The sequence below is a fragment of the Bison bison genome, unplaced genomic scaffold, assembly GCF_000754665.1.
Source record: "Bison bison bison isolate TAMUID 2011002044 unplaced genomic scaffold, Bison_UMD1.0 scf7180017864451, whole genome shotgun sequence".
NCBI classification, from domain to species: Eukaryota; Metazoa; Chordata; class Mammalia; order Artiodactyla; family Bovidae; genus Bison; species Bison bison.
The window spans coordinates 984,675-1,012,300 of NW_011495013.1; the positions used below are offsets into that span (position 1 = coordinate 984,675).

Here is a 27,626-nt window from a genome sequence, read left to right on the forward strand (position 1 = left end):
CCCGTAAAACTGTGCATTTACCTCCCCCAAAATAAGTCACTAATTCATTTAAGTACCTCTTATAAGGGCTTCTCAGGTGGTACTAGTGGTAAAGAACCTGCCTACCAATGCAGGAGACTGAAGAGACGTGGGTTTGACCCCAGGGTTGGGAAGATCCCCTGGAGGAGGGCTTGGCAACCCACAACAGTATGCTTGCCTGAAGAATCCCATGGACAGAGGCCTGGCCGGCTACAGTTCATAGAGTCGCACAGAGTCGGACACAACTGAAGCAACTCAGCACGCACGTACGGCTCTCCAAGTGCTATTAGAAACATTCACCCGTGACTTCTGTAAATTTCAGAAGGGACTTGCCTCTATCTCCCCCTGCCCTGCCCTCTCCCTTGTTTACTTCCATACAACTAGTTCTTCACGACTAGATTTATGCGTAGCATCCACATTATAATCACCTTTTTAAACTTTAGAGTCACCTGTGAACATCCTTCGTGCATACAAATTTTCACCTATGACCTCAGTTTTAGTACGCTTCTTCTGCCGTGGTCCCTCTGGTACCACAGGGACTGTTTTTAGTTTATTATGGTGATCAAAGGTCTTACCAAGGCCTCGCTTCTACAAAATGGAAAAGTAACTTTTACAGCAATGTCACAAAGGGAATATTTTGGTGTAACAGAAGGAAAATATTTCACCAGGGACTATATAAAATTTTAAAGAAATGCTAAATCATTTGAAAGGCAGTCCAAGTAGCTCACTTTCTGGGACTGTTATATTTCCAACCCAAACACCACTGCAAATATTGAGATCCTAAAGCCCAGAGAATTAATCTTTTGCTCTTTTCGTTCCACTTCTGTGAACAGATTGGTGACTTTCAACATAATCCTCTTTCAAATATCCTTCCAGGATGGAATAACAATTAGACCACATAGGATTTCCATTATTTTAAGGTCAATATGTGAATACAAACTAAAAAACTCAGCTATTAATAAACATATTGCTATTATTTTTTAAAAATTCCACTGACTTTTTTTTTAATACCACAGTATATCACTACTGCCAATATTTCACTATAAACAGAAAAGTGTTTTTGGAGAAAATTTTCAAAGTCCTTGCTTTCAGTGGATTTATATTTTAGCAGAGACTTCATAGCTCTCAGAAAGTGTTTTCGCGGTGTGTGTGTATATTCTGTGGTGTGTATAATATTTTTTCAGTATGACTATCTTACTTAACTTCAAAAGAGTCATAACTTACCTTACTATAATTATTTCCATATAACAAACAATTTTGTTATAAATAAATTTACATGACAAACAACATAACGATAAAATCTGATCTTACTGTTTAATGCTTCTGTGAACCTTCTAGAGTAAGGTTCTTTTATCTTGCTTTGTTTTAGGAATGTTTCAACTATCTCATTTGTACTGTCAGAAATGTAGAGGAGTTAGAATACACAAGAAATACAAAGTTTAGGAAACTATGTAGTGATTTAATGAGCAAACAGCTCCTATTGCCAATGATATTGCTTTTGGAACACACCAGAAGGGAGGTGTGGGTGCGCACGTGTGAGTGTGCATGAGTGTGTGTGTGCTATTTTGTTTGCATTCTTAGCGGCCACTCATATTTCCAAGTAATATCGACAAGAAAGCAGACTGATTTTATTATTTTTAGGGCCCGTTTTACCTTTCTTTTCAAAAAGATCAGGGAATAAGACTGAACTTTTTGGCACCAAATAAGTTTTTCTGTCAAGGCCTTCCTACAGGTGTCTCAAACTATCTTCAAGTTTCTCTAAGTTGTAAAATAATAGAACTGATAGGTGCATCAATTCTTCTAAGGCCAAGCTACATGAGGGACTTATTGAACACATGATTTTCAATTTTATTTTCCTTTCCAGACAAGAAAAGAACCAAATGGATTTCATTCTTATCCTAAAGAATTCAGAACCAAAGAGCTTATTTAAAAGTCTAAAATGCCTGAAGCTCAGAAAACTGAACTCAGTTTTCTATCACACCATATTACACTCTTACCTTTAGAATTTATCTTCTGAGCACCTGGTAAAAGATTTTATCACAACCTTGAGGACTCAGCTTATGAAATCCCAAAGAAATGGCACAATGCAGAAAGTCATCCTAATATCTTGGAAGGTTTTCTTTTTTTTTTAAGGTTCCTGAGTCCCTTTCCACGTTTCAAGCCCATAAGCGCATATAAAACTTATAAAGCCAGGAAAGAAAGGAAGTAGAAAAGTGACAGACACATTATTAACTTTCTGAGACAAATTAAACAGAATTTTTTTTTAAAGCAAGTTAGAAAAACACTTACTTTTCCCAGGTCTTTGGTACAAAGCTCAGAAGGCAAGTTCCCTTTTCCCACAAAGTCCTGTTAATTACTAGCAATGACTCAGTGAGGTCAGGCAGCCCAAATATATCTAGAAATTGTGTAGAGACAAAAAGTTAACAAAGTCAGATTAGAAATTAAAAATCAAAATACCACATTGCTATTCAGAGTCTCTATGCATAATTAAAATACAGATTTCACTGGAATATCTAAATGATGAACTGTGATATCTACTTTTCTTTCAGAACAACACTAACGAGACTTGCTAAATCTAGATGGTGTTTTGACTTGTCACCTTATTAAAGTTACTGAAGCAGGAACCAGCAAGGCATCTTGGCAACCATTCACGGTAAAAATGTCCTTCTCAGGGAGTCATAAAAAGCAACTGAGGGAGGATCTGGACTTCTAATTATACTGCAACTTGGGAGGGAAGGTCTTCTGAAATCACACTTGCCTGCCCCACCTTCCAAAGATGAGCTCATCTCACAAACACAGAAGCGGGTTGTAAATAGACGTGAACAATAACAACTTAAGAAATTCATCAGCAACTTATAAATGCCCGTCAGGTGTACCCACTTAAGTGCACTTCACTTTTGCATGTGGGAATGAGAAGAGTCTTGTTAACTTTTTTCTAATGAAACAGAAAATCTGAAAATTCTGTGCGATGATGCTCTCACTTAAAACATCAGTTACTTCCTCTCACAATCTTGCAAATGAATACATAGGTAGTAACTCATTCATAAGATAAACGAGTTTCACTAGGTGTAACAGACGCCACAGGTAAATCATAATTTGAAGTCTAAACCTGTCAGGCTCTCCCGCAGTGCCAGGGCTGCACACAAGATGTTATTCTAAGTGTGATAAACTTGTTTAAAAGCCATGAGAGATTGAGAAATAGGTCCATTAGGAGGAGACAGAAAGTACCGTCACCACAGGCAGTCAGAAACCCACAAACATCAATGGGCATCATTTATTATTACTGTCACTGTTACGCTTTAGAGTACTGTTACTGTTCTGCTGTTATTGTTACATTACACTAATAGTGTGGACTCTTAAGCCAAGTTTTTCTGTTTTTACACGAATATCCCTGAGACATCAGTGCAGTACCACATGGTACACTCTGTTCTCCTCTAACTCTCGTGTCTGATATCACAGGGAACAACCTGAGCATAACTCGGATTTCACATTTGTTTAGGCACGATTTCACACTGCAAGAAACACAGGGTAACAGCAGAAGACTGCATGGGGAGGAACCCCGCTGCCTAAGGTTACACAGAATGCACAGAGCCACACCTCGAATACCTGCCAGCGATCTCAGCTCCCCACAAGGGTGCCAAGCCACGGTCCTCCACACCGGGTGTCCCAACTTTGCTTCTGATTTCAGGTTACCCCCACTGCCATCACCTCACAATGGCTCACAAGCTGTAACCCTTCCAGGGCCTCAGTCCACAGGAAGCATCAGGGTTTTCTCAAGGTAAAGTGCTTTATTATACTTTTATCTATTTATTTCTTAACCCAACACATATGTGTAAAATTGTGCTCCGATTTTTATCCAGTTTCCATTCTATTTTTTTTTAACATGTCACTGAGAAAGGTTTTTGAGTGTATGTCCCTAATCCCACTATCCCTTAAGCACTGGTTGGGCGGCGGGGGCAGGGCAGCGAGGCAGTGTGTCATGATTCTGCATAGCGTGGCAGTTTTTAGAAACACATGTATTGCACTTTAGCAGAACCGACTGTATAATAACCACTGTTTATAAGGCTGCTTGTGATTTAAATCAGAGGAGTTAAATTATGATTTTCATATATTTTCATTATGTTTAAGACAATAGCAATATATGTCATGTGTGTGTGTTAGTCGCTCAGTCATGTCTGACTCTTTGCAACCCCATGGACTGTAGCCCACCGGGCTCTTTTGTCCATGGGATTCTCCAGGCAAGACTACTGGAGTGGGTTGCCATTTCCTTCTCCAAATATATGTCATACAATTTTAGAAAGACTCTCACTCACATTTTAGGTTTTACAGTAACCTAGTATGAACACTTTTAAGGGTGTTTCAGTTACGTGAAAAATTTATTAATTAGAAGTTCCCTGATGGTCTTGTTAATAAATAACGTGTTACTGTACCATTCTGGAGAGACCAACATGATGGTGTTATAAAGACAGATTCTTGCAGAGGAGGACTTATCTGGAATTGCGAGAGAGGACAAACTGAATTACTTGTCATTCCTTGAAATGAATACATCTTTAAAAGATTGAATTTATCCTTTAAAAAAGTCCAAGATGTACATAAAGATATGTACAAAAAGTTTTCCATTACAATAACATATTAAGCAATTTTAAAACAAATGTTTGGCAACGGATAAACAGTTTTTTTAAATATGTAAGATACTTAACAAAATGAGAAAATGTTTCTAAGCAGTGTTCACTGGGGAGTGCTGGCTATAGGATGGATGATACGTTCAATGTGATCCCAATTTTTTAAAAGTATCTATATCTAGAAAAAAAGACTGAAAACAAGTCAATATTTGAAAAGTTGCTAGTTAAAGATAACAAAAAGAGTAGAATAATTTTTACTTTCTTTGCATTTTTCTGTGGTATCCAAATTTTCCACAATAATCATGTCTACTTTTACAGTTAGAAATAACAATATGCTATATAAAAATAGGACGAAGGCATCTGGTGGGAAATAACTCTTTTTATCCCACTTTAATTTCAAATGTGAATCCAGCCAGTAAAATGAACACCAGCCCAAGAACAAGGACACCAGATGCTACTTCCACAAGCATTAACAGTCACAGAAAGTAATTTCTATCTCATAATTCAAAGGCAAATACAGTCCCAAAAGAGATGTTCAAAGTATATAGATCAGTTATAAAAGCCAAAATATAATTTGCTTTTACTGGCTAAAACAGTTATAGATTTAGTAAAATCCAGATTAAGGAAGATTTTTAATTACATAATTACATACAAGCTGTCTTAATGTCCAAAAGAAATTTAGTTATGGATGAAGAAACTGTGCCCTGGATATAACTCCTTTCAAACAAGATCAAGATTAAAGAAATATAAGAAGCAATGGCTTTGGTTATGGGGATGAATGCCTCACTAAGGGGAGTTTTCAACAGAAAGTAAGAAAAGAGAGCTGGATCTTTATGACCTCCGAAAGAAGTCAGCTATATTACAATTTTCCCGATAACCATAAAACTGGGCTTTGAAAATGACTCATTTGCCAAAAATGGTGATTCCTTAGTCATCAGTCTGCTTAGTTTAATCCCGTGCACTGAAATCCCATAAGACCTGAATGGAGAAAGTACTCAGGAGTCAAGGGCTAATGTGGGGCAATTTGGCCACCACACACTTGAGTTCACTTACTTATGCTGGCCAGCAGCACATTTAAATGATGTGCCCCTTTTCATTTTCAGTGTAACCTTGCTAGCTTATCAAATACCAAGTAACCATTTGGTGTAGAGTAATTGCTTTAGTACCACTCTCCATTCTCAAGAATGCACTGAGGGTTAAAAATCAGGGACGGGAGGGGTGCTGTTTCACAAAATTACAAAGCATCTGTAACATGTAATGTATACATCTGAATAATAACCATTGTTCTATTGTACATAGATGTACTAGTCTGTTCTTTTTTTTAACTTCCAAAAATGTTGACTTCAATGAAAAACAAATAAAAACAAAACCCTTCTGTTTCAAATTTGCTTTTGTATTTTTAAGCATTTTCGAAAGTTCTCCATCATATGGAAACAATTAACTCCTGGCTTCATGTTTTGTTTTGTTTCATAGAAAAGGCAAATTGAACATTTTAATTACGCTATCTACAAAGAGAGATCACAGAGGTGATACTGAGTTCCAGAAAAATCAGTCGGTTCAAATTCAAGAGCAAAGGCTTCATTTTATTAAATGCATGTTGATTACTTTAGAAAATAACTTAGAAATTCTTGGCTTCTATGTTTTATAAGTTGCTGCCTAAAATGCTGCACATATGTGCCTTTAATAATTTGCAACCAAATATTATAATCAACAAGTAAATTCAAATATTGTTTTCAATTAGGAGTGTTAAAAATAAAAACTATGAGTTTTAATTTTTACAAGAAAACATGCTGAAATATGCATTTACCTATACACACCTCACACTAAGGGATTCTCAGTATGGAAACCATATTTCTTAAACTGCTCTAAGAATTAGCATACGTGTATCTCAGGGGCATACACTCTCTCAGCATAACTGGATATAAAAAAGGGCAACCAATTTTCAGAGTCTACCTGGAAAATAAGCAGAAATTATTTTCTCAGGCTCTCTAGTCACTCCCTGGGCAGAATTCCAACATAATCTAAATTGGTCTTGGCACCATCTCACTCCCCCTTTTGCATCACTGAGCCACCTCTGGTCCAAAGCCCAGTGACCTTCAATATCCATGGCCTCTTCCTTTCACTGGTTCTTCCCTTCCAACTTCTAGACTCCTGATGACTCCATGTGAATATTTCAGCAAAGCTGGGCATTGAGGAAGTTTAAACAAATGATTCATGAATTTTAACTTTCTCTGGATTATATGCATTTTTAGAGAAAAGCTTGAATACCCAGATCCTGCCTTTCTCAACACTGTAACTCATTGGAGAAATAGTTGAATCCAGGCCTGGAGGGTAAGGAAAGTACAATATAAACCTAGAACCTCTCACTATGCCAGAAAGCAAGAAGTGCTCAAATATTAATGCAGACATGACACAGGACAAAGGAGCTGCCTGAAAGGGGCTCCCACTAGGCCCATGTGGTACAGTCTGAACAAGGAAAAGAATGATATGAATAAACTGTAACACGTTCAACTTAAAAAAAGGAACCATAAATCCACAGATCTTCATGCAAAGGAGGATACTGGAATGCTCTTTACAAAGACAGCCAGCTAACAAACACCAAAGGAACAGCAGAAACAGAAAATCCCACTTTGCAACCACTGACGCAATGATTGATTCAGTCGAGGCTCATTAATAGACAACGAAGACCATTAGGGGAAGGGTTGCTGTGGAACAGGATACTCACACAGTCTCAGAGCATCACCCTTCGGATTACTTATCACTTACCTAGGGGAAAAGGTATCCTTATAATGGAGAGCTCTGGCAGACCACCTTACCCAAGCGATGGCTGGTATAATCAATCAGAGGGTAACTGGACGCCACATGTCTCCACTATGTGACGTGTCTGTCAAAATGCTTAATCTGTATCTTACCATAAATTAACAATCAAGTCCAGATTGCAGTACTTTCTATAAGAAAATTATCTTGGAATTTTCCAAGATATCAGTGCCACGAATGACAAAAACAAATGAAAACAGGGTGACTGTTCTGGATGAAAGGAAAAGAAACAAAATGCAATGAATGATTGTTGGTAAACTTTGGATGAGGAGAAGGGTTATAAAAGACATTACTGGAATAACTGGGGAAATCTGAATCGGTATTACGGGCTGTGTGGGAAAACACTCTTGTGCTTGTGAAATAACGTGAAGTAATTGGGGTACAGGGTCAAGCATGACCTCTATAATTAATTAAATAGTTCAGCAAAAGTATTTTTAAAGTATATGTATTCAGAGACAGAAAGAAATAAGACAGAAAACAAATTTGGCAAAATGTAAGCATTTATATGGCAGGCTATAACCTATAAAAGCCAGTAAGAGCCGAAGAATTGATGCTTTTGAACTGTGGTGTTGGAGAAGACTCTTGAGAGTCCCTTGGACTGCAAGGAGATCCAACCAGTCCATTCTGAAGGAGATCAGCCCTGGGATTTCTCTGGAAGGAATGATGCTAAAGCTGAAACTCCAGTACTTTGGCCACCTCATGCGACGAGCTGACTCAGTGGAAAAGACTCTGATGCTGGGAGGGATTGGGGGCAGGAGGAGAAGGGGACAACAGAGGATGAGATGGCTGGATGGCATTACTGACTCGAAGGACATGAGTCTGAGTGAACTCCAGGAGTTGGTGATGGACAGGGAGGCCTGGCGTGCTGCAATTCATGGGGTCGCAAAGAGTTAGACACGACTGAGCGACTGATCTGATCTGATCTGATGGTTACTTATAGGTTAGGTCTACTCCATATAAAAAGAAATAATACAGGAGCTTATGGTTGAAACTGACACAAAAAGATTAATTTTCCTAACACAAAAACTACAGCATTTAGTCTATACCAAAAAAACACAAACTTTCTCCAATTCAGTTTTCTTCTGTAGCAGTTAATAGTCATTAGGTGGAAGGAAGATTTAGAAAGAGAAGAAACCTAAGGAAGAGGATGACAATGGATAAAAATTAGGCACAGTTCAGTTCTTTTCCACACCTCTTCTTTTGAAGAAGAGGTTAAGTTCCAAGGTTTAAAAAATTATGCCCTGTTTTCCATCCTGATGACCCTGGGTAGATGTAAACCTTTCCAATGAGTGAGAAAGAGTCCCACTGCAAGATGGAAACTAACTAAACACCAGAACCAGGGAAGCTGAGCATTTCATGTCACGCTCAGCCCTGGCCAAGCCTAGAACAGAGGGCCATGCATCTGAATAACCATCCGTCTGAGCACACTAGCATCCCAGCTTGCCACTTGTAGCACCTCCTCAAACCGAATGTGTTGGAAACAGTGTTCTCCGCCACCAAACCCGACCCTGTGTTTTCATCACCTTTCTTCTTAGTCTGTTGCTGTTCAGTCACTAAGTCGTGTCCCACTCTTTGCGACCCCAAGGGCTGTAGCCTGCTAGGCTCCTCTGCCCATGGGATTTTCCAGGCCAGAATACTGGAGTGGGCTGCCGTTTCCTTCTCCACTTTTTGGTCCATCCAGTCTCAAAAGCGCAGTTTCATCTTTTACTTCAGTTCCCACCTGCCCTGTCTTCCTCGTTCACATACTCAGGGCCATATTAGCCACGAGGCCTCTCGCGGTCCAGGCAGAAACAGCTTCTCTTTTCTCTGTTTCTCCTCAGTATTTTTATCTATGGCACTTACTTGGCACTTTTACAATATTTTTGCCACACAGAACCGATTCTGCACTCACTGTAGGTAAGAGCTTTATTATGTCACCTCATTAAAAAAAAAAAAAAAACACTGCAACTCTGTGAAGTACTTTATTATTTTGCTATTTACAGCATGGATAGTCAGGTGAAGTAACTTGTATGAGGTCACAAAGTTGATCTACCCTAATACCAAGGTGCTTCAGGTTTTATTTATAATTTTAAACCCTGTCCCCTGTCCTTAAATCAAGCACAGACTCCTTCAAGAAAGGGATCATTTTATCTGGCTCTGCGTTCTCTCCAGAGTCTAGCAACACTCATAACTCATGTTCACGGAATTATATTTCAAGACTCAGCTCAGAAACCATTTTTCTTTCTGACTTCCAGCCTCCTCTTGTGCCCCTCCTCCTTGCCCTCCGAACGCTTCTACTGCAGTATAGGCACGCCCTAACTGCGGCGTTTGTGCCCCGAAACACAGTAGGCACTTAATGAATGTTCACCAAATGAAATGTTTATGCATGAGACAGCTGGGTTCCTTATCAAGGCTGCTATGTCTCGCTAGAAAATTGATCTCCACTTTTATCATTATCACATACTGAGGAAATTATTTTAAGAGAGAGTGACAGTGGGAAAACGGAGATAAACAGTCTTGGTCTTCGGGTCCTACTCACTTCATCTGCTGCCCCGGGTACACTGTGTTCTGGAGAAGTGCTTCTGAATTTTAACATATATAAAATATCACTCAATACAAATTACAACTCAGTATATCATAGGGCTTCCCAGGTGGCACTAGTGGTAAAGAACCCGCCTGCCACTGCAGGAGACGTAAGAGATGGAGGTTTGATCCCTAGGTTGGGAAGATCCCCAGGAGGAGGGCACAGCAGCCCACTCCAGTATTATTGCCTGAGGAATCCCATGGACAGAGAAGCCTGGTGGGCTTCAGTCCGTGTAGACCAACACAGAGTTGGTCACGACTACTTTGGCCACCTCATGCAAAGAGTTGACTCATTGAAAAAGACTCTGATGCTGGGAGGGATTGGGGACAAGAGGAGAAGGGGATGACAGAGGATGAGACGGCTGGATGGCATCACTGACTTGATGGACGTGAGTCTGAGTGAACTCTGGGAGTTGGTGATGGACAGGGAGGCCTGGCGTGCTGCGATTCATGGGGTCACAAAGAGTTGGACACGACTGAGCGACTGATTTGATCTGATCTGATCTGAAGCGACTTAGCATGCACACAGCATGTTGTAGTACAGTCTGAAATTCTGTATTTCTTTTTTGGGGGTGGGGGGGAGGATAAAGGATGCAAACAAGAGGCTAACCAAGATTCTGTATTTCTAACAAGCTCCCAAGAGATGTCTGTGCTGCTGATCTATGGACCACACTTTTGAGGAGCAAAAGTCCTAGACTGTAATAGTGAAGCTGTTCCCATTTCTCTTAAAAGAGAAATAGCATGTAGGCTAAATGACCAGACATGAATTCACAGTGTTAATGCTAGTTATCTCTGGGTTTCTTCTTTCCACTTTTCTATAATTTCCAAGTATTCTATAATGACTCTTGCTGATGGAAATAAAAATTTTGAATTCTATATATACACACGCATAAAAAACTCTCCATTTGGACACTTCTACTCTGCTCGACTATATCTTTGTTTAAGCAACAAATATACTTAAAAGGACCAGACTTGGGAAATAACAAGATGGTGAATTTAGCAATTCTCTGTCTGCTCATTTTAACATGTAGATTAGCATAAAATAGTAATTACCCTTAACAAGCAGTCACCACCACAAGCATTGTTTTTCTCAGGTTCCTTTCCCTTACAAGAAAGAGAAAGAATTCATTCAGGTAGAAGACAATAAAAGGCACACCAAATTAAGGACAGGAGAAAAACCAAGCAGGCGCTACACTGAACCTCGTCCAAGTGGGTCAACAGAGCCTCATGAAGTTGAAATGAAGGCGGAAACGCATTCTCCCAGCAGAAGCAGGGTGGGCTGGGTTCCCCGACAAGGCTAAGTGGAATAAATTAGAGCGGCACTATCCAGGCACCTGCAAGTGAGGTGGAAAGAAATGGTCCTCAGAGGAGCTCCCTTCCAAAGTGTAACAAGGGGAGATCATTAGGAAAAGGCAATTAGAGGCTGCATCTTTGCAGGAAAGCACTCCCCAAATACCTGACTCCTTCTCTTCCATGGAGTTCCAAAGGATGCCAGGTTTAGTCTATCAGCTGTAGAAGTCGCAGCCCTGGCAGGCAGGCCCCTCATAACCACTCCGTACCTGCAGCTATTCCAGACACTTGCCCAGGCCCTAGGTGTCTGTGAAGTGACAGAAACAAAGGAGGCGTCCAAGTACCGCTCCTCTGGAACCAGTGTTCCTGGTTAAAGCAGGATGGACAAGGTTCTGCATTCTCTGTTTTTCAACCCACAGTTCTAAAAGACCTTTTTCTGTAAAGAAATATTGTGAAATTCACTGTGAAATTACCTGAAAGGACGGGAACTTAGTGCCTGGAAGGCTTATATATACACTAGGACTGAACCACTTCTGTTTGTCTATTAAGAATGTGGTTTCATATCTGTAAAGTTTAGACATGCTAGACATTCAGCTCAACTGAAAACAGTGAGTCACTGTTTCTTTGCTGAATCCTGTGAGTCTAGAGCTGGACCACTCAAGGCAAATAAACATATGCTGAGGTTTCTAAAAATGTGATCATGTGAGATTTCAAAAGTAATGTCAAAGTCATCGTCTTGATGGGAGGGAAAAAAATCTGAAATCTACTTGGACTTCCTTACACTTCTTTTATTGAAATTCAAATTGTTTTTATTTTGAATTACAGGAATTGTAGATGGCAAGGGAGAAAGCACCATAATCTTCTTAGTGATTCAAAGCCTACAAGTCCTAATATCTTAGTTGGAATTTTAGATTTAAAGAGACTTAGGAAGCATGACAAATAAAATGCAATATGTGGTCTTTAGCTTCTATTCTGGTTTTTAAAAATGTTTTTAATGCTAAAGACTTAGAAGACTAAGTCTTTGGGAAGTTTGACTATGGATTGATAATAAATGATATTTGGGTATTATTATTTATTTTGCTGGTCATCATAATAGTACTGCCTTTATGTAAGGTAGAGTCTGTATTTTTTGGAAATGCATGCTAAAGTATTTAGGGGTAAAATGCCATGAATTCTAAAATTTATTTTTAAGTGGTTCAGCAAAAAATAATATATGTAAATTTAGACACATGAAGTAAATAGGAAAAATGTTAATAATCACTGAAATTAGATAGGGGTTCAATGGGTGTTCATTGCAGTATTTTTTACACTGTTTTTCTATTTGAAAATTTTTAGAAGTTTAAATTTATATCAAAAACACATATGGCCCTAATAGTTTTATCTACCCTGTCTTGCCATATTAGACCACAGTCTTTTCTCCAGAAGACCTCTCTCACATCTTCCACCTCTGTAACTTTGCGTATTACATGCTCTCAATTTTCTCCCTCTAGTCACTTTGCCTCTGGGGAAGGCTAATTTATTCTTTCAGGTCAATCTCAAATGCTACCTCCTCTTTCCTAACCTCTGCCCAACTTGATGCATCTCCCCTTTTCTGACTGCCTATGACACTTTGTACCTCTCATCACACTTATCGCATTCCATCCTGCAAGATAAACACTGACTCTGACCTTTACTGAGTGCTTCCCACACGTGAGGCTGTGGTCACATGACCTCACGTGCATTCTTTCCTCTCTTCGTTTCTTTCCTACCCCACTGAGGTAGGAACTGTCATTATTCTCTTTCCACAGGTGAGAAAAGAGATATGAGAGGCTGGGTGACTTATTCACAGGGTTAGTAAGCAGCAGTGCCAGGCTTCATTCAAACACAGCCCATTTGCATTCTAACTCTTAAGCATTCGTGTGCATGTCATCAGCAACGTGGCCTGATCCTTCCCTAATAACAATTTAAGGGCAGGTAGAGCATATTATTTATTTATTCACTCAACCAATAATCATTGAAAAGCCACTATTATTCAGAGACATCTGGCCTATGCGATGGGGTAAAGTTGTGAACATCAACCTTTTAGCAATAAGCAAACTAAAATAGACTGGAATGGGTGAATTTAACTCAGATGACCATTATATCTACTACTGTGGGCAAGAATCCCTTAGAAGAAATGGAGTAGCCATCATAGTCAACAAAAGAGTCCAAAATGCAGTACTTGGATGCAATCTCAAAAACGACAGAATGATCTCTGTTCATTTCCAGGGCAAACCATTCAATATCACAGTAATCCAAGTCTATGCCCTGACCAGTAATGCTTAAGAAGCTGAAATTGAATGGTTCTATGAAGACGTACAAGACCTTCTAGAACACACACCCAAAAAAGATGTCCTTTTTAGGGGACTGCACTGCAAAAGCAGGAAGTCAAGAAACATCTGGAGAAACAGGCAAACTTGGCTTTGGAGTACAGAATGAAGCAGGACAAAGGCTAATAGAGTTTTGCCAAGAGAACAGACTGGTCATAGCAAACACCCTCTTCCAACAATACAAGAGAAGACTCTACACATGGACATCACCAGATGGTCAATACCAAAATCAGATTGATTATATTCTTTGCAGCAAAAGATGAGAAGCTCTATTCAGTCAGCAAAAACAAGACTGGGAGCTGACTGTGGCTCACATCACGAACTCCTTATTGCCAAATGTAGATTTCAATTGAAGACAGTAGGGAAAACCACTAGACCATTCAGATATGACCTAAATCAAATCTCTTATGATAATACAGTGGAAGTGACAAACAGATTCAAGGGGTTAGATCTGATAGACAGAGTGCCTGAGAACTATGGATGGAGGTTTGTGACACTGTACAGGAGGAAGTGATCAAGACCATCCCCAAGAAAAAGAAATGCAAAAAGGCAAAATGGTTGTCTGAGGAGGCCTTACAGATAGCTGTGAAAAGAAGAGAAGGGAAAGGCAAAGGAGAAAAGGAAAGATATATCCATTTGAATGCAGAGTCCCAAGGAATAGCGAGGAGAGATAAGAAAGCCTTCCTCAGCGATCAATGCAAACAAATAGAGGAAAACAATAGAATGGGAAAGACTAGAGATCTCTTCAAGAAAATTAGAGATACCAAGGGAATATTCCATGCAAAGATGGGCACAAAAAAGGACAGAAATGGTATGGACCTAACAGACGCAGAAGATATTACGAAGAGGTGGCAAGAATACACAGAAGAACTGTACAAAAAAGATCTTCACAACCCAGATAATCATGATGGTGTGATCACTGACCTAGAGCCAGACATCCTGGAATGTGAAGTCAAGTGGGCCTTAGGAAGCATCACTATGAACAAAGCCAGTGGAGGTGATGGAATTCCTGTTGAACTATTTCAAATCCTAAAAGATGATGTTATGAAAGTGCTACACTCAATATGGGTGGTAAAGATACCATCACCAGGGACTTCCCTGGCTGGTTAAGACTCCGCCTTCCACTGCAGGGGGCGCAGGTTCCATCCCTGGTCAAGGAACTAAGATCCGATACACCATATGGTGCAGTCAAAAAAAGTGGCACCATTTTATAAATGAGGAAAATTGACGCTTACAGTTGAAGTGAGAATTCATTCAAAGACACCACTGCGTGACTTTGTTCCACTGGGATTCTCCATGGCCTGGCTCAAAGCCAACTGTACTACTGCTCTCTTCAGTCAGAAAGCCAGGGCCCCTCGCTGAACTTGTCCACAGTGCTGGCCTCATCTCTGGAGGCGCTCTTTCTGTGCAGGCCACGTCTGTTCATGCATCCAATCTCCTGAGGAGAATTACATAAACTGACTCAGGACTAGGGCCCTGCCTCACTCACCCATCACCTGCCCTGTGTTGACACAATGCCTCCTACTCTGGGTGCTCCCTAGGCCCAGTGGCCCGTGACCACATAAATGATCCTGAGTTGCAAAGCTTATCCATGAGCAAAAGCCATGGAACAAAAACATACCCTGTTCTGGTGCTTGAAAACTAAAAGTTCAAGACAACTATTTTTCATTGACCTTAAATAAATTAAGTTTTACAACATGGCTGATAACCATAAATAGAAAAGAGAGGGTGTTGTTTTCCCCATGAGTCCTCAGCTAGGCCTCCAACTGGGGGCTATGAACATTCAGGGAATGTGCCACAGGTCTTGGTTTCCATCCAGATTCCAGAAAAAGAGCAGAGGAAAATGAGTTTTACCAGCAATATAGTTTGAGTTCCTCCTCCAGGAACCACCCTCTACAAAATAACACCTAAAACGGGCTTGTGTGCATTCTTCTTTCTATAGCTTTGTTGGCCAAATTGACCATTCTGTTATTAGAACCTTGGATCCTCTAAGTTGAATGAAAAGTCAAATATTTTTAAAATATTATATCATTAAAAAAAGACTCTTCTTTGCTCCCCTGGTACATAATATAAAGGTTCTGACTTTGCACAGAAAGGGACTGATTCAGAGTTAACTGTTCCTGCCTTGAAAGGAAACCAAAGGCTTCCAGTGCCCCAGGATATCACAGAAGTTGCCGAAAGAAGCAGTTTACTGAATAGTACTTCTGTGTCTTCAAAGTTTTAATATCTAACAGTGGAAAACTAAAACCATTTGGATCAAAGAGGCTAAAAAAAAAAAAAATTCAATGCTTCCTTTGTTTTTAACCAGAATAACCAAAACTGAATATAGTTCACCAAAGTATTAAATTTCTGTCTCACTGTAATTTTCCTTCTGTGTCCAACTATACAAGAGACTTTTAAAAAAACTAATAAAATGTTCAATCTTACCATCAATAATAATATGCTTTGAATTGTTCAGAAATGAAAGATAGGATTGTGGGTCTCTCCAAACCCTTTCTTGTGTGTCCAATGGCATATATTATAGGCTTGCTCTTCTGCATTCATGAGAAAAGTGACCAGGGAATACCAGAGGGAACTAAGGGAGGTGTGTGTGTGTGTGCATGCCAAGCACTGAGCCACAACATATCTGTGGGTGGAGTTAGAGTAGAGGAAGGCAAGCAACAAAGCTGGCACTCTTAAAAAGTGTCATAGGTGTCTCCTAAGATCTAAAATTCGACTTGCCCCTCCACTTTTCCACTCTGTTCTTTGCTCCAGGAAGCTGACAACATGCTTCCTCAAAGCAATACTGATGAAAAAGAACAAAGCTGAAAGCATAATCCTCCCAGACTTTAGACTATATTACAAAGCTACAGTAATCAGAACAGCAGAGTACTGGCATAAAAACAGACACCAGGATAAATGAAACAGAATAGTGAGCCCAGAAATAAACCTCACCCCTGCAGCCCCTGTTCTACTCTCTGAGTCTAATTTTCTATTTTTGATTCCACATTTATGTGATACCATAGAGTATTTGTCTTTCTTTGTCTGACTTATTTTACTTAGCATAATACCCTCAAGGTCCATCCAGATTGTCACAAATGGTAGGATTTCCGTCTTACTCGAGGCTGAATACTCCTCCACAGTGTGTATGTATATGTGTGTACGTGTATACGCATGTATATGTGTATATGTGTATATATGTGTAGTCCATGTAAAATATCTTCTCATCTTTAGCTATTCATCTGTTGATGTACATTTAGGTTATTCCATATCTTGGCTACTGTGAATAATACTGCAATGAACATGGGAATGTAGAAATCTCTTCAAGGCCCTGTTTCAATTTCCTTGGGATATATACCTAGAAGTGGGATTGCTGGATCATATGGTAGTTCTAATTTTTTGAGGAAATGTCATACCGTTTTGTACAGTGGCTGCACCAATTTACATGCCAACCAACAGTGCTCGGGGTTTCCTTTGTTCCACATCCTCACCAGCACCTGCTGGTGCCTGTCTTTTTGATAACAGCCGTTCTTACAGATGTGAGGTGAGTATCTCACTGTGATTTTGGTTTGTATCCCCCTGGTCATTAGTGATGGTGATCACATTTTCACGTATCAGTTGGCCTTAGACCTTCACCACCTCTAGTTCAAAATTGGGAAAGGAGAATTTCAAGCCTGTATGTTGTCACTCTGCTTATTTAACTTATATGCAGAGTACATCATGTGAAATGCCAGGCTGGATGAAGCACATGCTGGAATCAAGATTGCTGGGAGAAATATCAATAACCTCAGATATGCAGATGACACCACCCTTATGGCAGAAAGTGAAGAACTAAAGAGCCTCTTGATGAAGGTGAAAGAGGAGCGTGAAAAAGATGGCTTAAAACTCAACATTCAAAAAATGAAGATCATAGCATCCAGTCCCATCACTTCATGGCAAATAGACAGGGAAACAATGGAAACAGTGAGAGACTTTATTTTGGGAGCTCTAAAATCATTGTGGATGGTGACTGCAGCCATGAAATTAAAAGATGCTTGCTCCTTGACAGAAAAGCTACGACAAACCTAGACAATGTATTAAAAAGCAGAGACATTACTTTGCCAACTAAGGTGCATATGGTCACAACGATGGATTTTCCCAATAGGCATGTATGGATATGAGAGTTGGACCATAAAGAAAGCTGAGCGCTGTAAAATTGATACTTCTGAACTGTGGTGTTGGAGAAGACTCTTCAGAGTCCCTCGGACAGCAAGGAGATCCAACCAGTCTATCCTAAAGGACATCAGTCCTGAATATTCTTTGGAAGGACTGATGCTGAGGCTGAAACTCCAATATTTTGGCCATCTGATGCAAAGAACTGACTCATTGGAAAAGATCCTGATGCTGGGCAAGATTGCAAGCAGGAAGAGAAGGGGACGACAGAGGATGAGATAGTTGATAGCATCAATGGACATGAGTTTGAGCAAGCTCTAGGAGATGGTGAAGGACAGGTAAGTCTGTTGTGCTGCAGTCCATGGGGTCACAAAGAGTCGGACATGACTGAGCAACTGAACAAAAACAAGAACAATACCTCTTATGCAGCCTTCTCTTGCCTCTAGCTCTCTCCTTTCCCTTAACTTGCCTACACCGTGCTTATTATCCTGATATACTATATATTTATCTATTTATGGCCATCTCCTCCCATGAGAATGCACGGTCCCATGAGCGTTCAATCCCTGTGTCAGGAAGATCCCCTGGAGAAGGAAATGGCAACCTACTCTAGTATTCTTGCCTGGAGATTCTCATGGATGGAGGAGCCTGGTGAGCTACAGTCCATGGGGTTGCAAAGAGTCAGACACAAATGAGCAACTTCACTTTATGCCTACTGTTTGAAAAATGGGTAGTGCACAGTCTGCACTCACTAAATTTTTGTTGAATAAATTATTTGGTTAGGGAAAAATAAAAAGAACTGCTGGTCTGCTTTCCTAATGACTGCAACTAAATTTCCAGTGACCAAGATCTTCAATGGCCATCTTTAGAGATGCTATAGAAGGAATTCTGTAAATTAAAAGATGAATCTACATGAGGATTTTCTACACTGCACATCAAGCCAGCAGAGTACACAGTAAATAATAATAATTTTTTAAAAATGAATAAACCTAACTGTTTAAACCTGAGTGGCAAAGGTTTTATGTAAAGCACCAGAATAAGCAAGTTTCACTCTGCAAGCCACAGAACCCCAGTCACAATTACTCAACTCTGCTGCCGCAGGATGTTAAGAGCCAGAAACAATACATCAGTGAATAAGCACAGTTATGTGCCAATAAAACTTTATTGATAAACACTGAACTATGTATAACTTTCACATGTCACAAGATATTATTATTCTTTTAATTTTTTTCAAACACTTAAAAATGTGAAAACCATTCTAGAGTTGTAAACCATATAAAAACAGGCTGTGGACCAAGATTTGACCTCTGCGCTATAAGTTTCCCAATTTACATCCTTTCTAAGGGTGGTTTTCGTTTTGTTTTTTTCTACAAACGAAATACATTCTGCCCCATGAATCTCTTGGATATATAGTCTACAATTAATTAAGCATGGAATAACTGCTTTTGTTAAAGAGTAATAAGCTGGAGAAGCAGTTTATTTAGGTGAATAAACATTACTAATGCACCCTTTCGTGGCTGTCTTTCTACACAGATTTTGGTCATCTTCAAATGCTAGCTCTGTCACCATCTTTTCCCTTATCTAAGTATTTTCATTTTTCAGCCTGTTTAAGAAATTTCAATCTGCTCTTTCTTCCTTTACAGAGAGGGGAACTGTAACAAAATCTTAGGACAGAGGGGAGAGTGGCTTCCCAAGGATTTGAGGCAAGGTGGATTCCAGTACAATGTTTCCTGATTAAGTGTATAATGTGTTGCTCAAACTTTGCTTCCAAGTACTCTCAAACACCCTCTGTTGTGTGGGCCCTGGAATGAGAACTATTCAGACTGCAGGTGCTACTAGCACTCAGGGTCACCTGTCCCCATGAGCCATAAAAATTTACTGAAAATGCCAGGCTGGCACTAACATAGCCAAAACATGTTATTTCATAACTTAAAGCAGAAGATTTTCAGTTCCTCTCATTTATAATGATAGCCTCATCTCTCTTACATAATAGAAATATATGAAAATGAGGAATTTGAAGAAGCACTCTTCATGGTATCTTTCAGAAATGCCGGCCAACACAGGGAAGAGGTGGATTAACATCGGACATGCCTACTGGACCATGGACACCCTATAGAGGATGGGAACGCTTCACAGTAGCCCTTCGGATGCTCTCAACCCAATCAAGAAAGAATTCAAGAGGAAAGTCCCCACCCCCTGTGTTCTCTGAGCACAGGAGACATGGAACAAAACTCAAATTTATTTTAACCTAATTGATCACATACTCCACTTGCCCTACTCATTGTGCAAGCAGATCTACTGGAATGTGAAGTGAAATTTTTTTCAGTTTTCTGCAATGCCTCTGGTGCTCTGCTTCTCAAATTTCCCAGTAAATCAAATTCAAATAATCAGGCCAAAGGAAGCCAATGGTTTTCCAACTCCTACTGTAAGCAACGCAGCCTACATACTGACTGTGAAAACCACAGATTAAATTAAGCTTTGCTTGAATTTCAAGATGCCAGAGACGGTCTCCTGAGAAAGCGGACTTGGCTTGAAACCCCGGTGTCTCACACACAGGGTCCAATTCACAGCAAAGACGGCCGTCCACAAAGCCTCCCCGTCTTCCCAGACCTCTCCTCCATTCTGCAAAGCTTGGAATACACACATCAACGAAGTTGAGACATCAAATCACGCAAAGTTGTAAGATAAGCACCTCGGCCTCATCTCACACTCTTCATTGAGTTTCTGAGGGAAATGGCAACGCAGATGAGGCAGGCAGCTTCCAGCAAAAATAATCAGAAGTGAATAAATACACCAAGGAATCACCACTGTAGCTGCCTGGCAAATCCCATGGGCATTTAGATCGACACATTCTGTTGGGGAATAACCAGGGCCCCAGGGAATCACCCTCTTCCAGACACCCAGACTATGATGCTGAAACCAGGTGATGGATGAAGTGATGGTGAGGACACTTCCCTAAACAAGCCTGGCTGCTGCCTGTATTAGTCTGCTGCTGCTGCTAAGTTGCTTCAGTCGTGTCCGACTCTGTGCGATCCCATAGACGGCAGCCCGCTAGGCTCCTCTGTCCCTGGGATTCTCCAGGCTAGGGCTGCCCTAACTAGCCACCACAGCTTACACGACTGAGATCTCCAAGTCCAAGATCAAGGTGTCACTATCCAGGTGTTGACAAAGCTGCTCTGTTCTAAGGCCGCTCTCCTCGGCTTAGACGCTGCCTTCCTGCTGTTTTCTGCCCTGGGCTTCTCACTACACGTGTCTGTGTCCAGATTTCCTTGTCTTGTAAGAACACCAGTCATAACAAATTAAAGTCTACCTCCATGACCTCATTTTAACTTAACTGCTTCTCCAAAGACCCTATCTCCAAACATACAATCACATTCCAAAGTACTGAGGATTAGGCCTTCGACATAGGAATCTTGGGGGGGACACAAGTCAGCCCTTGCCCTGCTGGAACCACTGCTATGGCAGGGCTCTGCTTCCATTCATTCTGACCAGTGCCAGAGGCTTGACAATAAACTGATAACTCAATTCTCGCTATTCTGAAAATTAACTAACTTTCTTTATAGTATATAATTTTCACTGCCTTTATAAAATACTTTGTCACATACCAAATACAATCACAAAAAAAGTCATTGGCAATGGGGCACTCTAAGCCTCAGCTGCTTTTTTTTATTTTTATTTTTTCTTTAAAGCAATTTGCACTGCAACAAAGATCACCACAAGAAAACATGAGGACACTCAGTTGACATTTATCATAGTGGAAGGCAAGTGTGAAAAAATACATTCTCACTTATTTCATGTATACCTTTTCATGCAGACATTCATGTCTTTGCATGAAGGATTACTTACTGCTGTGTTCATCTGTGCTGCCAACTCTGGATATCAAATGGGTTTAAAAAAATAACACTAAGTGTTGTATACCTAAAGCTAATTTAATATTGTAAGACAACTTAGACTTCAATAAAACACACATGCACAGACACATACTGAAATCAAGACTTCTATTCAAATGAGGTGTGTGGCCAGGAATATCATCAGTGAAATGTAACATTTAAAAATCCTGTATCTAACTGATTACCAACTGAGCTACTTGGTAAAGAATCCACCTGCAATGCAGGAGACCCAGGTTTGATCCCTGGGTGGGAAAGATCCCCTGGAGAAGGAAATGAATGGAAACCCACTCCAGTCTTCTTGCCTGGAAAATCCCATGGACAGAAGAGCCTGTCCACCAAATTTGGTAAGCCATAAAATGATTACCAAAGCTCTTTTTAAAAGAAATACCAAAACCAGTATCATTTAAAGGTGTTTAATATCAATTTAAGCCTCAACAATTTCTGACCTTATAACTGTTTACCTCCTCCATATTTAACTATGTTATTTATCAATTCCATAAACATTTACTGAGACTGTACTATTTAGCAGGCACCATTCGAGGTGCTAGAGATAGGTCACTAAACCAGATCCCCGCCCTCGTGGAACTGAGTCTGATAAGATACACACATCACTTGCCCTACTGTTCTGCAAACACATTTTCCTTCCCAACTTCCCTGATTAGGACATGGGTATCTGCAGCCTCCTAACTCCCCAAATACAAAACCTTGGAGCTATCTTACATTTCTCATTCTCCATCACATCCCTCCTGGGGTCTCCAGGGGCCACTTCCAGCCTTTCTTAATACAGACAATATTACCACCTACAAGCCCTGGCCATCAGCCCTGTGCTCCTCGTCATTCACCAAATCCTGTTATTCCCACCGCTGGGATCCCTCCCCAGTCACTTCTAACCTCTCCACTCCATCACCACAATCCTGGTCATTCTTCTTCTCAATGTACATCACATCCTCTCTAGAAGATGAAACCTGTAAAGCAGGACAAGTGATCTGCTCCCCTTTTATCTGCACTGTTACTTGTGTTTGCACAGAACTTTGGATACACTGTATTAACTCAATATTTTGTATTCCTGGCCGTCTCCCCACTAGACCATGTGCTCTGAGGGCAGGGCTTCTTATTTTTTTTAATTCTCAGTGACAAACGTGAGAGGCCAGTAGACGTTGTGTGCCTCTTGAAAGCCGCTTATTCATCCATGCAACAAGTGATTATCAAGCACCCACTCCCCTCCAAGCAACTATTCTAGATGATGGGGATATATAAGTGAATACAAACCCTCAAATCCCTGCCTTCTGCAATTTATATTTAAACAAATTCCTACCGTACAAATTTATGTTAGAGTGAGATAGAAAGATAATCATTTAAAATGTAAGTAGCCAATGTGTTATAAAAGAATAAGCTCTATAGCAAAAAAATTAAGAAGGATAAGAGGGATTTGGGGAGGAAGGGCAGGAAAGTTTGCAATATTCAATACCATCAGGGTAGGCAGGTAGGTTTCACTGGACGGTAACATCTGAGCAAAGGTTTACATAAGAGAGAAAGTTCACCATGTGGGTGCCTGGGGGAAAGGATACAGGAAGAAGAAACAGCAAACGTGAAAGCCCTGAGGCAGACATGTGCTCAGTGTGTTGAAAGGCCAGTGTGGCTGGAGTGCACTTAGCCCAGGGGAGAACAGGAGGTGATGAGGTTCAAGAGGGAAGGAGGGGGCTTGTTACGGAGTCGGTCAGGTAACTGGAAGGACTTGTATCTTTTACTGTGAGGACAAAGAAATCATTGCAAGTTTTGAGCAGAAGGGTGTCCTAGAGTGACGTGAGTCTGAACAGAATCACTCTACCGAGAATGGAGAGAGACAGAAGTGAGGACAGAATCAAGGAAAGAAGTGAGGAGGCCCCTGGAAGAACTCAGGCAAAACAGAACGGCGGCTCGGGTCAAGGTAGCAACGCGGCTATGTTCTGATCGCTGAGTCAATAAGGTTTCTGACGGACTGGATGGACCTTGGAAAAGTGTCTCCATTTCTTCCTGAGAATAACAGTCAACTTCACTGAGAGGAACAAAGCCCCAGCCAAGACCCTGCTCCTTACCCCTTGGCGGCTGTGAAAGTCAGGATTCGTTCTCCCATGCTCAGGTCCCGCCTCTCCCGTCATCCTTCAAGTGGCAGGGGGGACCGGAGCTCAGGATGCTGCCCCATAACAGCGTCACCTGCTCTCAGTGCATCCCCTTTGGGGCACAGACCTGCTCCAAGGCCCTCCACCGCCTCCTCGCGTGCTCAGCCCCGTCTCAAGGCCTCAAACCTCTCTGTCAACCTGCCTCTGCCCTCCATCGCCCTCGCTGGCCCCCTGCAGTGCCCTGGGCCTCAGGCCCTTGCTGCCCCCTCAGGTTCACTGCAGGTCCCAGCTCCTCTAGGACTTCTCCCCAGGATGCTATGGCTCACGTTGGTTTCTACCTCCTCAGGGTTCCTGCGGTCTTCAGCACTTGTACCAACCATCCACATCACTCTGGCCCATCTACACTGTGTGCTCTGAGAAGGCAAGAGCCACGCCACAAGCTTCTCAGGCCCGCCCCTCCTCCCCCCATCACCTACCCTCCAGGAAGCAATCCGAACACTTGCTGACAAAGATCATCACAGGGGAAAATCCAAGAGGACAATGTTTGAATTATTTTAAGTGTACTGTTAACATCTGAAAAGTGCAAGGAGTCACATAAAAATCCAAATGTACGTCTTCTCTCAAAATATGAGAAGATCACTGGAAGATCAGGCAACATTGGCCCTTGTTCCTGAATAGCTGAGTGGTAACTGTGCCCCCTTCTTCCCCGCTTATGCTCCAGTTCACTTGCTTACTTTTCTGCCAGGTCCTGGTAGGCAGGTGAGTTTCCAATCCCCATACCAGGCACTGGTTACCCTGAATTTTTAAAATATCAAGTTCTTTTGGGAACTGAATATTAACTGAAGGTAGTATCGGTTTTTCTCACTCATACAGTGACAAACTTGTTTAGACTTTTCTGTATTTAAAAAAAAATTACATTAATTCTATACATACACCAATACATACACATATGTACTTTGTATTAACCTTCCAACAGATTACAATTTCTACACTCTGGTTCAAATACCTTCCACTATGGGGGGGAGGGTGTAATTCTTGTGGTAACTAAGTGTAAGAGGGTCAGATGTCAATACAGAAGCTATATATAAAGAAAGGAAGACAAGGCAAAAATAAGTAATACTGATGAGCTATTTATCAAATCATTTTAGGGGAAAAAAGCTACTAAAATTATTGTGGAAACTATAAAAATTTCCATGGTTTTATAGATTTTTAAAAATAAAAACGTCAAGGATAAGAGACTGAAATATGTACAGTTAAGGGATGTTACAATGGATTTGTTCTCCATACCACAACTGCCTACATGCTAAAGAAAAATTGTTATCTTTCTATTATTAAATTTCAGCATCTAAACTAAGACCACAGGAGGTAAAGTGAAAGTCACTTAGTCATGTCCAACTCTTTGTGACCCCATGGAATATACAGTCATGGGATTCTCCAGGCCAGAATACTAGAATGGGTAACCTTTCCCTTCTCCAGGGGATCTTCTGAACCCAGGGATCGAAGCCAGCTCTCCCGCATTGCAGGAGGATTCTTTACCAGCTGAGCCACAAGGGAAGCCTAAGTATACTGGAATGGGTAGCCTATCCCTTCTCCGGGGTAAGTCACACCATAAAGAAATGGATACAAAGGTTTCCAGAGCACCTTACCGACAGCAGAAGAGTCAGCAGTTACTGTTACTGGAAGAGTTTAGGGGAGTCACCTCCTTTGACCTATGACTCCTGTCTGGGGGATTTTAATTAAGAGGAAAGCAAGATCTAGACACAGAAGTCAGAAGTTACTTAAAAGGCACCCTGGCTTTATCTGTGCATCAGTCATTACTTCTAGTCCAAACAGGCAGGCCTTTCTTAGCAAACAGCTCTCCTGATTTAGCAATCAGATTTTGGAGACTTCCACGGCCACCTCCAGCCTTGTGGTCTGAAAAGCAAATATAATTCAGTCCAAAGCTCATATTTAAAGCAAACAAACTGAGCATAAGAGTACACTTTCAGACACACTTCAGCTCGATGGGATTCTTTGTCCTTCAAATCACATTTGGTAAATATCTTTCTCTTTTTTCATTCTCAGCTCAATGTTTTAACTAAAAAGCTTTCAAGGGAACATTTGCTGGCTTAGCATATACTTTACCATTCTGCCCATAAAAGTTACCTATCTCCTCTACATGTAAAGAGGCAAGAAAAAGGGGGAAATTTACAGTGTTTTAAAAACATTCAGTAAGGTTTTATAAACTGTATTAAAAAATATAATGAATGGTTATGGTCATGATCATACACTGCCCAGCTAGCTCTTTATTCTTGTTTAAAAGGAAAGAAAATGAATAAGTGAAAATGGCTAGAAAACTCAAATAATACAGAAAAGAAAGAAAAGTTTTTCGGTATAATAACAGTACATATTTTTCCACGGAGAACAAGATATAAGTACCATTAAAACATTTACACAAAAGGAAATGGTATTCACATGATTTGGAAAAGATTTTTTTCATTTTATATAGATAAATGCACATATGTATATATACAAGTGTGTGTGTGTGTATATATAAATGATATGATTCCAAATGGGCACACAATAGAGCTCCTTCATTCTTTACAAATAAGCTATGAGAGTAAAACCTGTACAAATATCTTGGCACAGAGTTAACAAAACCTATTTATGAAATTGCTGGTGATTTTAAATTTTGAAATATGTTACCAAATTGCCCTCCAGTGGCATCTACTTTATAAGATAATCCAAACAGCAGTCCCTCTTCTGCATATAATGTAAGTATTACAACTGACCTGCTTTGCCTCAAACCACATCACGGAACTGCCAGACAATCAACCCATCACAGAACAAGTCACGCTCTTCCAGACAACACAGACTCTACAAACGAAACCAGCAGCATCATGGATCAAAGCTGGAGGCTGGCAATCACAGCTTCGCGAAGAGTGCCATGCAGCTGACCTTTTATTTTTTTCTCTATTCTTTGTCTAAGACACAACCGCAGGAACGGCTGGGTAGGGGCAGAGAGATTACCATCTCCTGGGGGTTTACCTTAGTGTACACGGGATGCTATGGTGAAACACCACAGACCGGGTGGCTTACAGACAACAGGAACGTATTCTTTCTCACAGTTCTGGAGGCTGGATGTCCAGCTCGAGGTGCCAGCACAGCCACCGTCTGGTGAGGGCCCTCTTCCTGATTCACTGCTGGAGTTCCCACGGTATTCTCAAATGGTAGAAGGAGCCAGGACGTCTCTGGAGCCTCTTTTATATGGCAGTAATCAGGGCTCCAGCCTCATGACTTAAGCACCTCCCAAAGCCACCACCTCCTCATACCATCATCTTTGGAGGTTAGGATTTTACCATGTGAATTTGGGGAGGGGACACATTTATCTGGACTTCCCCGGTGACTCAGTAGTAAAAGAATCCGTCTGCAATGCTAGAGACTCAGGTTCAAGTGCTGGGTCTGAAAGATCCCCTGGAGTAGGATATGGCAACCCACGCCAGTATTCTTGCCAGGGTAATTCCATGGACAGAGGCGCCTTGCAGGCTAAAGTCCATGGAGACAGGAGCGGTACTCAACTATCCATACTAGCAGATGGAAACACTAGAAGTCTGAAACCATCATAAAGTTGAACACCTTGATACAGGGCCTCCATAAGACAGTGCCAAGAAGCTCGAAGCTCCCCAGACAAGAAGTGCAGAGTCAGGGTCAGGGATAGTTGGGGATAGTCAAGGGGTCCAGGATGACATTCTTCCTTCCTTCTAAGTAAGCTGCTTGGGAGTGTCTGATTCCCTCAGCAACCAGATACCTCCAGGTAGCTGACAGCAGGTTGACTGAGCATGTGGCTAGGCCACATATCTTGGCTGTAAAATC

General features: G+C 40.9%; 1 protein-coding gene across 3 annotated transcripts in view; it reads right to left on the minus strand.

Moving 5' to 3' along the window:
- Positions 1-27,626, minus strand: part of APBB2 (amyloid beta (A4) precursor protein-binding, family B, member 2) — a 382,672-nt gene that overhangs the window by 269,102 nt on the left and 85,944 nt on the right. For all 3 annotated transcript variants that reach the window (XM_010858831.1, XM_010858830.1, XM_010858829.1), the window contains one exon: positions 2,308-2,413. The gene's annotated coding sequence lies outside the window, so the exon portion shown is untranslated. The remainder of the gene's footprint in view (positions 1-2,307; positions 2,414-27,626) is intronic.